The sequence below is a fragment of the Notothenia coriiceps genome, unplaced genomic scaffold (assembly GCF_000735185.1).
Source record: "Notothenia coriiceps isolate Sejong01 unplaced genomic scaffold, NC01 NC01_scaffold00037244, whole genome shotgun sequence".
NCBI classification, from domain to species: Eukaryota; Metazoa; Chordata; class Actinopteri; order Perciformes; family Nototheniidae; genus Notothenia; species Notothenia coriiceps.
In genome coordinates, this window is record NW_011369945.1 from 7,921,111 (window position 1) to 7,934,005 (window position 12,895).

A 12,895-nucleotide genomic window follows, 5' to 3' on the forward strand; every position below is an offset into this window, starting at 1 on the left:
GGAGATAACTCTGTAAAACCATTAGCTGAAGCTCCGTTGGCGTTTTCTCTTGACTCCCCTTAAACACATTTCCCCTGGAGGTGAGCTGATCTATATAAGGTGCCTTCTCTTCTCGCTGCATCAAATCACTGACAAGAGGTTCAACTTACAAGCCAAGGAAAAAATAAGAAACCAGCGTGCTCTTTCTTCATTGTGTACACTGCTAAGTATATCTTCTGCCTTTGGCAAGCAAGGACACTGTATTTTATTAGGTGTATTTCACTGATGAAAACCTTTTACAGCTGCTACAAGTGAGCAGAGATCTGGATCCATTATATCAAGAGGTTGATCCACCCTTCATTTTATGCTTATTTCCAACCCTGACAGCATGAAGCTTTCTGAATTGACCATGTGAAAGTTTTCTTGTTTGAGCTCCGGATGTAGTAGATGGTTGAGAGCACAAAACTTAAAATGCACAGTAGGACATTTATATAAAAGCGCAAAAAAAAACGTTTTTCCGACATCATGCAGCTGATCCAGCGCGGCGCCACAGGCTAATCACTTGAATCGCTCACTTATGGGCTAAAACGTGAATTGCTTTTCCAAACGTATACTTGCATAAGCAATCAGTCTACCTCTTGATTCAGCAGCAATGTTCCAATCAAACTCTCAACAAGCTAAAAACACATATGCCAGGACCTGTAGTGATTGCCTGTGTTCCAATACATGTAGTATGGGATGGGGCCTATACACGGCTACAGTACTGGGGAAACACACTGTCATTTACTTTATTAGCTGAGAACTCTGATGTGCACTAGAAAAAATGCACATGGAACTGGGAAATCACACACGCACGCACACACACACACACACACACACACACACACACACACACACACACACACACACACACAGTTCATACACACACTTTAGTAAAAGCAGCAGAAATTGCTTTGCCGAATGCACAGCTGTCAAGGTATTTCTATCATCATGGGCATGGATTAATATTGAAATTGCTCCGTTTGGGTTTGCCTCTATTATTATTTAGTTGTGAACAATTACCGAAAATAATTATGTTGTTCCAAGTTACAGTTTACATCTTTTATCAGTGTTTAACATGCTAGAACTGTGTTTTGTGCCTTTGTCGGGTGGCTTTACAATAAGACAGGCAGACTATAAGCTCTAACACTCAGGCTAATGTTGTCTCAGCCTCTGATCTTAGATGAGAGGAAGTCTTCTTTAAAGGAAAGCTTAATATCCTGCTGTTCTTGTTCTTTGTATCAAGTGATTACAGCTCTAATCTTGGTTTAGTGATGACATCTACACGTCCTGGCATCACTGGGAGCTAACCCTATGCTTTTCTCCAGTTTCTGTTCACTGTATGTAGCACCACTGACAAGCCAACCTAACTGTACATTTTATTCAACGCTGCATACTTTCACACAGATTCCAAGTGGTCCTACTAAAGAAGTGGGAAAGCATAATTGGCACATAGTCTTGACATATAATCTCCATATTTATTTGAAGAAACAACACCTCTCAGCCTTGACAATCTGGCAGCTCATATCCTCCTCTCTCCGTGCTCTGGTCTCACAGTGGGTGATCACCAGGCTGAGCTGAGTTGGCCTGAAAGGCAGTGCTGTTTAATGAGCAAGAGGGAAGAGACAACAGGTGGAGCGTCAGATTGATGCTCAGCAGCTGGGAATGGACAACTTTTTTCTGCCAGCTGTCAACCTGAATAATAATCATAAAAAAGTGGGTTCGCCAAAATGTTCACGTTAGAAGGCCATTTGCCCAGAGATGGCAAAAGTACTCACATCCTTTACTCAAGTAGAAGTACAGATACTCGTGTTTAAAAATACTCGTACTGACAACATTTCTTTACTCAAGTAAAAGTGAAGAAGTATGGGCTTCAAAAAGTACCCATAACTATCAGCTGTTTTATAGAGAAACCGACCTCCCTTTGTATTAATAGAACAATAATGTCATTGTTAGCTAATGAATGTTTCGATGCTGAACAACGGCAACATGACAACGTTTTCATTGGTCCCTCTTCTTTAGAGAAGACCAGGAAGTGATGGGTACACGGATCGTGTTAAAATCAACAGACATACAATAACTCGCCACCAAACACAGATTACAATTAAAGTAATGAGCCTGTTTGGGAAATGTAAGAAGTAGAGAGTACAGGTATGTGTGTTAAAAATGTAAGAAGTAAAAGTAAAAAGTTGTCAGAAAAATAAGTAGTGGAGTAAAGTACTGATACCAGAAAAATGTACATAAGTACAGTAACAAACTATCTTTACTCCACTACTTCCCACCTCTGGTTTTGCCATCAGAGGTTAGAAAATATAAAACACATTATTCACAAATGTTATTTCTCTGGTGTGTTCAGAGACGTCAGCTTACAGCATGGCAGTTATCCAGGTAAATATTGATATGTTTCTGATTCGCTGCTGTAAGCGGCAAGCAAGCTGCCAAGAAAGGTCTTGCATCCGATCTGAATCATGATCTGTAGTACTCGGTAACGGCACTCTCAGAACTTGGCACATTCCAACACTCACTTCATTGCTTTGGGCACATCACATATAGTGATTTATTTTCCAGTTGATGTGGCTCTGTTCAGTTATTGCTTTGAAAGTCCAGCGTTGCTCGCTTTGTTGCGCTGCAATCAATCTTCTCTGCAAAGGACACATTTTTTCTCCCCAAACAACTGCATTGTTTAATCGGCCGCACAGCTAAACACACAAGTGGGATTCTTTACGAACACTGGGAGTCTTAATTAATGTATCATGTTCGTTTATTTCCAGGTCCCTTATGCATGCCATTGTGTAAATCACACACACTTAGGCCATTTCCAGACGCTGTTTGGATGGCTCTGTTGAAATCAGGCTCTCTGAATAATTTGCATCATATTAAAGGCTGGGATAGTGTCAACGAACACTAAGTCAAGTATGCGGCGACGCTCTCCAATAGGAGTGTTATGGTACACTGTGGCCTGATAATGGTGTGAATACTGGCACATTTTTATAAGTAGATGCTAGTATGTTTGCTCCAAGTTTGGAAGCAGTTTCTATGGTAACGATGTCCCGTCTTCACTTCCTCAGTGACAATCTGTAGATTTAGTCATTGGCTTGACTGATTAAAAATGAAGTAACTCTATGGAAGTTTGTGAACAGCCACTGCATTGGCACTCTTGAATCATGACGTACTTAGCAACACTTAAAAGCTATGCTCCCTCCTGACTAAAGGCTTTTCAGTTGAGATGAATGGATGCATTAGAGATATTCTGTCAGGTTTTCTGGCACACTGTAAGTTTATAGCCATCAAAATATATTTTACTTAATTATTTCCTCAGAAAACTGATCTTTGCTACTACAAAAAAAGTCGTCTGCAGGTTACAAAGTCAAGCCCTGGCTGTTGAAATAATTGATGAGTCAGACACCCTATTATTTACAACCTGCCCTTCACAGCTGGTCAGTCATCGTGGATTGCCTAACCCTTTACTTAGTTTAGGCTCTGATGTTTTGCTTGATCCTTATTGAGCTGTCAATTCCTAAAATCATACAACTATTAAAAGTCCAAAAAAATCGAATTGTTTTTCAGGCATTAAAGATAACAAGTTGAAATACTAAAGCAGACGCCGGCATTATTGTGTGACAAAAGCCTTCTGTCACAACAGCTGCACCGTGAGTCAGGAGGCGGTGAATGTAGGAAGTGGAAATGATCACTGACAATCATGTGGCATTGTTCCTGATGACAATCCAATGAGCGTGCCACAGCGTATCTTTGATAGAATAAGCAAAAGTTGACTTCCTCTTTGCGCAGCTCCCTTTAGGGGTCACCGCAGTGGGATAATTACCATCCATCTCTCCCAGTCTTTTCAAACAATAGGTGAAAGTAAAATAATAACAAGTTCTCATCATGCCCAAACATGGCAGTTTGCACAATACATTCCAATGAAATGAATCAAGTAGTTTGAAATGGAAATACTCAAGTAAAGAACAAGTACCTTACTACTTTAACACACTTTAAATAGTCTGAAAATAACAATAACATTGAAAGTATTTAAATGATTGAATACTTATTAAATAGATAACTTAACAAGTATCCAATAAGATGACTGATCATTTATGACAGCCATTTTTGTCTCTGCATTCCCTTTCAAAACATAATTTCGATAATGAAAGAGAAGAAAAATTAACATGATACACCTTAAACCAAATAATTCACATATTTGTTAGGAGGATTTAAGAGGATATAAGAGGGTTCAACCACAAATGGCAGTTCCAAAGGTGACCTGAACTACAGTATGTTTGTGTCTTGACAGACCATCTCTAGATTAACAAGGATTGCCCATATCTTGGAGTAACGCTGTCTGACGGTGACCACGTTAACCTTGTTATTTGTGGGGGTTGCCCATCAGCCACCAAGCACTCATGAGCATTGCTGCCGTGTGTCCCCTGTATGGCTTCTATAGTGCTCGCGCAACGGGAAGCAATCTGCTTGCTCAAATCATCCATCAGACAGTTGTACGACAACGCGGTGGGAAGGACGATTAAGGGATGACCTTCACACGACATCAACGTGCAGATGAATCCTGGGCTGATCATCTGATTGCTCCTTGCCTTCTTGGCTTTCACTCCAGATGATTGTACACTTAAATGTTTGTCTATTGGGTAAGGGGCAATTGTGTTTACAGTGCAAACACACCCAAACAATCAATCCCTTGAGTTAAAAGCAGAGCCATTAAACAGCAACAGTGTGAACTGCCGGCGGGGGTCTTGAAGTATTTTTTTGATGGTGGGAGGTCAATTCTGTCATCACTTTGATTCCCTTTAACTGCAAAGTGTTTTTGATCACATTATGCTTTGACATTTTGACAACGATTGACGAAAAAGTATTCAGAAACGTTGATAATTGAGTAAATGTTAAACATTTGACATGACATTTAAAGAAAACGGCCTTTTTTCTTAGCTCTGTGAAATTGATCTGCAGATTATTTTCTACATAAACATGAAAATAATCTTTGTTTTGCTACTTGTCCTTCATCATAGACTTCATTTATTATTCATAATGTACCGCTCATTGTTGCCAAGAACCGGGACTTTGATTGGAGTAAATCTTACAGTATCCCATTTATTTTTTAAATGTAGCAATTTAGAGATTAGGACACAGGACTGGACACCCCCCCCCCCATCTCATCTTTGCTCTCATGTTGTATGTGTATTTATTTATAATGGTAAACAGTGTGAGCATCTTCCTTGGAGAGATGAGTTGCCTTAACTAACTGAATTACTAGCTGAGTCTCTTTGCATTAGGAGTTCAATGAATAACTCTGAGGGTGGTCAAAATTGATCAGAAAAAAATATGACTTGAGTGCCTGCAAGGATACACCATGAATAAACATTAATGAAAAACTGAACTGAAAACCATTTAACAGTATTTGAATATATGGTGTTTTTTTTTGCAGCGGCAGAGTAATAGCTGATGGCACAACCAGTCTTCATCAAAGTGTGCGGGGAATAAACACTGGGGGTCAAAGCAAAAGGGCGCGTTCACACCAGCACCTTTTAGTCCGGTTTAACCCTAACCTGGGGCGGTTTACTTCAATTGCAGGAAGCTTTCTTTTCCTGTTTTGGTGAAATGGTATGCACGTTTCCCAATACTGAAATATAGTAATTTATGGACTATAAGACCACAATTGAGAGAATAATTAGCTAGCTAGCACAACCTGTGGTCTCTCCACCTCACTCTGTATCAGTGATCTCCTGGTTTTGCGGAATTAGGAGATAGTTGTCGTTCGGCTCATTTTCTTTAACATTTTCTGTAAACATGGCTGAAGAAGCAACCAAGCTAGCTAGCTAAATAGCTAGTAACTAGACAGTACAACTTAGCAACAATGCTTCATCCGGATACTCGTGTAGCATCATAGAAAAGAAAATAACATGCAATGAGGAGCCAACTCTTTGACCAATAATCAAATCACTTTTCCACCATTCTCTTTTGTTAACAATTATTTGACGGAATGGAAGGGAGAATAACACATTTAGTGCTTCATATTTGCACACGTGTTTGCAGAAGCGTTGAACAGGTTAATTTACTTCATTAGCGCATCACGTAGAACTAACATGTTTTGATGACCATGATATGTCTTTGGCACTTGTTGACCTCAGTCATTTTCTTTCCATTTTATGAAAAGCCTCTGCCTTCAGTGTGGCATGTCTGAGACACTTTATTCATCGAGCATCTGTCATTTTTAAAGACTGCTGATTTAAATTTCATAATGGGTAGGAAACTTTAAACGGCCTAATCATGGAGCATTACTGATCAGGGATCGAATCAGCTACATGTTCTCACACTATGTGTCATTGCGCTGATGTCTTATATAATTATCTAAACAAAATATGTGCAGCTTGCAGCAAAACACAGGAGCCAAAGTCTACTCTATAAAATGCCTTTAGTTTGTTAGAGTGACAGCTCGCAGGTTAAAAATAAACTTGATTATTTGGTGGACTTTCAGTGCCTTGGACTTTGCAGACACTCTTTGGGGTTTATAATTCCCCAAGGAGCCAATTAATGTGATCGGTGTCCTGTCTTTTCAGTTAAAGAGTGACGGAGTGTGTGTGTGTGTGTGTGTGTGTGTGTGTGTGTGTGTGTGTGTGTGTGTGTGTGTGTGTGTGTGTGTGTGTGTGTGTGTGTGTGTGTGTGTGTGTGTGTGTGTGTGTGTGTGTGTGTGTGTGTGTGTGTGTGTGTGTGTGTGTGTGTGTGTGTGTGTGTCCTCAATAGACGGACGGTATTTGTGCGTGTTTTGCTCACATGTGCCCATTTCTGTCTCCTTAGAGATGGCATAGCAGGACTTTTTAAAATAAGTTGTTTATTAACAATGGATAATAAATTGAGTTTTACATTGTCTGATTTAGATGTTATTAAACACAAATCTATTTTTAACAAGATTTCCACTTATGATAATTAGCTACATCCGATGAATGAAAAGGTGTCATAATGGCACACTGTCAACTTCATTCACACCTAACGGCACGTTCACACAGCCGGTTAGATTCCCTTTGTGAAACCCATTCTCCCTTTGGTTTGGTTGGATTCAAAAGGTGAGATCAGTGCCATTCAATCTGAAGTGTGCAAGAAAAAGTCTGAATAAAAAAAGGCCCTAGACCTCTCAGGTCTGTGTGGAGAATATATGACAGGACACTGTATTATAATACATCATTCCCTCATCAACCTGCAGTATAATACTGTTTGTGATGGCTCTTTCATTTGTATAGCATCCTCATGTGATTGATGAAGAGCAGTCGGGGTCTGGAGTGTACAGTGTATGAAACAAGTTCTCACATCCAGGCCGTTATTCATTAATCATATTTGTGTTTGTATGACTACCACAGAAGGTAAAGCCTTAAAGGACAGTCAGCTCCACATTTTGTTTTGAACATTTCAAGACATGATTTTGACCAAAGAACACTAATAATGCACACAATCCAGTATGTGCAACCCATATAAGTACCTTCATAATCACTAAATAGCAATGAATTATTAAGACTGTTGAAACTAATGTGACTAATGGAAATAGTTTGTTGTCATAAAATGAAATGGAAAAGAAGATAAGAGTTATTGGTTTGTGCTGTGTACAATGCACAGAGGAAATATGTTGCATACTGCGTACAGAGCTCCAGCAGCCCTGTATATTGTGAACGAGCCACTGTAAATACAGTGTTTCTACAAACGAGATATTGTAGAGTTAACTATTAGTGCTTTCACAAAATGTTTTCCCAATAATTATTTTTAATAAAAAGTCAACGGTAAAGTACAAGTGAATAAAGAACAGCTTCAGAGATCACTTTACTGTAATGCAGCCTTTTAAACCAGGAATACAAAACACTTAAGATATCACAGATCAATATAATGTTGATACACTGCCAAGCGACTTTGGTATGAGTTTAAATGTGCAGTTCCTCTTCCTGCCCCCAGATCTGACTCTATGATGAAAAAGTGACCAACACACAATAAACCAGCATTTAGTAAAAGCCATCATGGACACACCAAAAGACTGTGCTTCTGAGATGAGCTTTGACAGAACTGTTATGTATCGCCAGCTTTAATGGGCTCTCATGTCCCGGAGATTCATCAGGCAGAGCAGGTGCCTGCAGAAACACAGCCTTGGCGTTTTGCATCCCGGCATCTAATTACTTTGCTGAGAGCATGGCAAGGCAGAGACAGAGCAATGTTCAATACGCCTCACTCTGCCATTTTGTGATGCTTATTTACTAAAGGGTTGCATCTATCACAAGGCAGCCAGCAGGTGGCTGTGGAAAGTACACAGAAACGTTTCTGGCACTCTTGGGTGGATTAATTTTTGTGCACTCCTAAATTAATTATAATAATAATAATAAATGATATTTATATAGCGCCTTTCAAGGGACCCAAGGTCGCTGTACATGGTGGACAAACAAAACAAACAGACAATCAAAGGGCAAACAAAAAATAGAGGAAGCCGGGGGACCAAGAAAGGACTAGGGCCCGAAGGCCAGGGTGAACAGGTGTGTTTTTAATGATGATTTGAAGATGTCCAGGGAGGCAGCATTACGGATCTCGGCAGGAAGTGCATTCCAGAGGGTGGGGGCCGCAACACTGAACGCCCTGTCGCCAACAGTTCGGAGGCGAGAGCGGGGGATGGAGAGCAGGCCCGTGTCTGAGGACCGCAGACTCCGAGAAGGGGTGTAGGGATGGAGGAGGTCCAATAAGTACTGGGGGGCGAGGGTATGGAGGGACTTGTACGTGAGGAGGAATCCAGGACTTGACCGGCAGCCAGTGTAGGCGGATGAGGGTGGGGGGTGCAATTATGACTGATTCACACCCTCGAGTGATTCCCTACATCTCCTGGTTGATCCCCACAATCTGTCAATGGCAAAGCAGTCCATTCCAACTTTACCGTGTGCAGCATTTCTCTCATGTACATATTCTTCCTAGTTCTGCTGAACATTTGTCAACGAACACGTACAAATCACCATACGTGGCAGTCATCTCATTTTCTCCTGAGCTGTAATCAGCACAGAAGATGCTAGAAGGTGAAAGAAATGAAAGCACTCAGCCATAATGGTTACACCTGCCATATGATTTCCCTTTTTTCTTTTTGGGAACGCATCTGGAACCCGAAGGGCTATCGCTGCCACTTTCAATAAACCCCCCTAAGTAAATGCGTTCCGTCCTGATGCCACAGCTCTGTGAACACAATGTGTAGTTAATGAGCTGCTAAATCAAGGTGCCGTTTTCTAATGGTTTTTTACATGCTTTCTAGGAAATAATATCATCCAAACCAAGGTCTATCTTTGTTTTGCACGGTCTGAATAAAATGTGCAGGGCGGCAGGTTTAGACCTGCATTTGCCTTATCTGCTAGTTCCAGCCCTTTGCCTTAATGTTGAGTTACTGTCAATAACATCTCCTTTTCATGTCTGTTGTCCTGAGGCGCAACTCTGACATTGATGTCCATGTCCTTCACCACAAAGAACTCTTCACAAGTCCGTACACGGCAAAAACATTTTCTGAAATGCTGAAAATTAAAGATTCAAGGCAGTACATTTGGACAAATATAATGCTTTCAATGCCATTATGTTCCCAATATTAGGTCATATGTGGCAGACTTCACAAAATAAAGCTAAAAGGTTAACATGGTGTACATTAGACGTTCTAAAATAATACAAAATGTATATCTATAATGTAAAATGTCCTAAAACTACTGTATATGAGTTTTTCTATATAGTTAAAACAAAAACCATAAAGTATTTGCAGCATCCAATCCTGACATTGCACCTCTTACAGAGAGACAATTACACATTCTTCCTTTCCTTTGTGTTCCCTCTGTGTCTTATTCCATGACCTTACCCTTTTCACTACTGAGGAAAACAAGCCTTTAAAAAGCAGCTGAGTGGCACATGGGACTCGTGAGACTAAGGTGGTGCAACAGCTCTCGTAAAATGGCACACACTACTCGAAGCAAAAGGTAGTTGTTGGAATTTGAACGGTTGTGGAGGGCTGTGGAGCTTTAACTGAAACATGAGTTACTGTCTGTCGTACCATGTTTCAAAGCTCTGACTGTAAGTTTGTTAACAATACAACAACAAAAACATACGACTGATGCAACATGCAGTTCGACAGGCCCCAATCACTGTTCTGCAATAGGACAGATCAGTGTGAGAACAGAAACTTATTTGAATTTTTTTTTCTTGTCCAATAAATTGCACTTTTTTCATCACAATGGGAGGTACCTCCAAGAATCAGTCATACAGGAAAGATAAAAAAAGATGATTACACGGTAGGACATTTTTTGAACCTTTAGAAGCAGGAAATATATGTACATAATATAAAGATGATATGGTCAATTCCCCAACTGGACTCAAACTGGAGATGCCATTGTGACATGCAGGATGTGTTTAGATACACATTTGTATTCTCCATAGTAGTTCAAAGAAATGTGATCGCGTGCCGACATGCCTCTAAACTCAAATTCAGTAAAAATTGGTTTTATCAGCCAAACTCCGTCTCAAAAATGCTTAATGCTTCAATTCAAGACCACATATAGAGCCGTGGAGAACTCTAATGAGCGCTGCCTTTTCCATTTAGAAAGGTTGGTCACATTTCCAAAACCGCTGCCCCCACTGAGGATATCTGTCTCTCTCCTCCAGCAATGTATCGAATAGGGCAGCCTCGTCTTCTCCACTCCTCGCCGTCATGAGAAGCTGTAATTCTCTCTCAGTATCCCCGGCACGATCTCTCCCTCACTCTCTCTCCTCCACAAAGAGCCAAGCTAAGGCAACTTGCATACAAAATAGCTGACTCAATCATCCAGCTGCATAATCAAGATAAGGGAGACGGGGACAGGGAAAGGGGGATACGGAGGCTAATGCGAGAGGCAGCTTTAGCAACAGCAGCAAAACTAAGATGTTTTGAAACAGTCATAACTCTACACAATAAAAGTTGGAGGAAGTGGTGATTCACATAGAGGCTAAGCCAAGCCTGATCTTCAGTATGAAATGACTGGAACAACGGGCAACCACTAACACAATGCCCAGAGTTCAGCAGCATAAAACTGATCGTCTAAGCTTTATTTCATAAATGCTTTCCTGGCTTTAAATGTCACGACGACGGTAACATATTATTTAGCCAGAACAGAGATCATACAGCACTCCTATGTCCATAGTGCAGCTGAGTGGAAAGCCAGAGAATTGTTCCTATAGGCATGTCATTTATTTGGCAAGTGTAGATTATTAAACTTGGCATTGTTTCAGACTACAGATCCCCCCCCCCCCCCCCCCCCTATTACCACCAGCACCTCCCCATCTTAGAGATGATTCAGGCAGACTTCTTTTAGCTGGCAAAAAATCTTTGGAAATTCTGAACTGAATACAAAAAGGGAGAAGAATCCATACGAAGCCTATCACATAAGCAATTCAAATAAATCAACATGTACAGTATGGCTAAAGTATGCATTTCCAAGACAGATGGCACAGGCGCAGCGAAATCCTCAGCTAATCTGAGTGAGACTGCTCAGGACTACTGTACAGTAAAGACTGTGTAAAGACAACACAATAGGGTCAAGGCCATGCACTGCCCTGAACGTTGACTATGTTTGAATTCATACTGTTGCCTTGGTTTTTTTTATGAACTCTTCCAAACTGAATAGGTTCCATTCTGTGGCAGAGAAGTGTTTTTCCTTTTAGTTATTTAATTAATAATAGTACAAAGTGAAGGCTAACCTTCACAACAACACGAGTTCTCCCTCAGGAGTGAATAGATATCCGTTTATTTGTGCGAATCTCTGGAATAAAGTTGAGTAAAGCGGCAGGGAGCTGTCCTTGGTGCTGAAGCGACCTCTCGCGCGGGCGGTGTTAGTGGAGGTTTACAGTTGCAAAGTACCTACTACTTTCCTTGGAGCCGTATCAGGTTGAAGCTAACGTTCGTGTCTTAATGTTCAGGAGCATGTAGTTACATGAGAATAACAAAACTTAATAACACATAATAATTTGCATTAAAAAGCGGAAGAAAGTGCACCCCATGTCCCGCAAATATCTCGCAGTGACAAATGCAAATTGCACAGACTTCTTCGTGATAGAGCAAGTTTAGATATGCATTCTGTACTGGGCGTATGTTATAATTAATAGAAAAGTTATGTTTCTTTTCTCGACACATCCGCACAAATACTATTCAATTTAAAACACCAATGTTCTTAACCGTATTTCATTTCAACCTCCAAATATTTACCGCGTGTGCAAATGCCATAAAGTACAGGATGTTGTCCTTAAAGTCTGCGATATTGAAGTGTAAAATGTAGCAACACTGAGACAGCTTACCTGCTTGACGATCGCGGAACGAGAGCTTCTTCTCGATACCAAGCTGGTAACTGTATGTCACCACGAACACAAGAGATTTTCAAAGAGACAGGAGATATTTCTGTTAGATAAATCAAAAAATAAAATTCAAAAAAGAATCCCAGTTCTCTGTTTAGGGGGGTTGAAGACGCACAGAACAGCAGCTGACTGCGTCAAGGGAGAGTCTCAAAGATCCATTTAGCGGTGAGTGATTTAATTCTGGGCTGAGCTCCTCTCACCGCTCGCCTTTATTTATGCTGAACAGACACGGAGTCCTGCCTGGCTTTTTCTATTACACCGAGAGCTGACACCGGCGTTTAAGCGGCAATCAAAGGAGGCGGGTAGGTAGGCAGATATCACTGTGTCAGTTGGGGAAACAGCGAGGAATAAGTGCTAGAGGAATGCGTGTCCTCCAGTCTAGGCGAGGCAAAGTTTAAATCTTATAATAAGATTGTTTTTCACCGCGAGGCTATAAATGGTGGCGGGATCATCACGGATGCCGGGAGGGTAATGGAAACTCCTCCGGTTGTGAAGTGAA

At 40.8% G+C, this 12,895-nt stretch overlaps 1 protein-coding gene across 1 annotated transcript in view; it reads right to left on the bottom strand.

The window, feature by feature from the left end:
* The window catches only part of elfn1a (extracellular leucine-rich repeat and fibronectin type III domain containing 1a), an 88,393-nt gene extending 75,729 nt beyond the window's left edge, over nucleotides 1-12,664 (bottom strand). Inside the window, exon 1 of the mRNA XM_010793420.1 lies at nucleotides 12,340-12,664. The gene's annotated coding sequence lies outside the window, so the exon portion shown is untranslated. The remainder of the gene's footprint in view (nucleotides 1-12,339) is intronic.
* Between the last annotated feature and the right edge of the window lie 231 nt (nucleotides 12,665-12,895).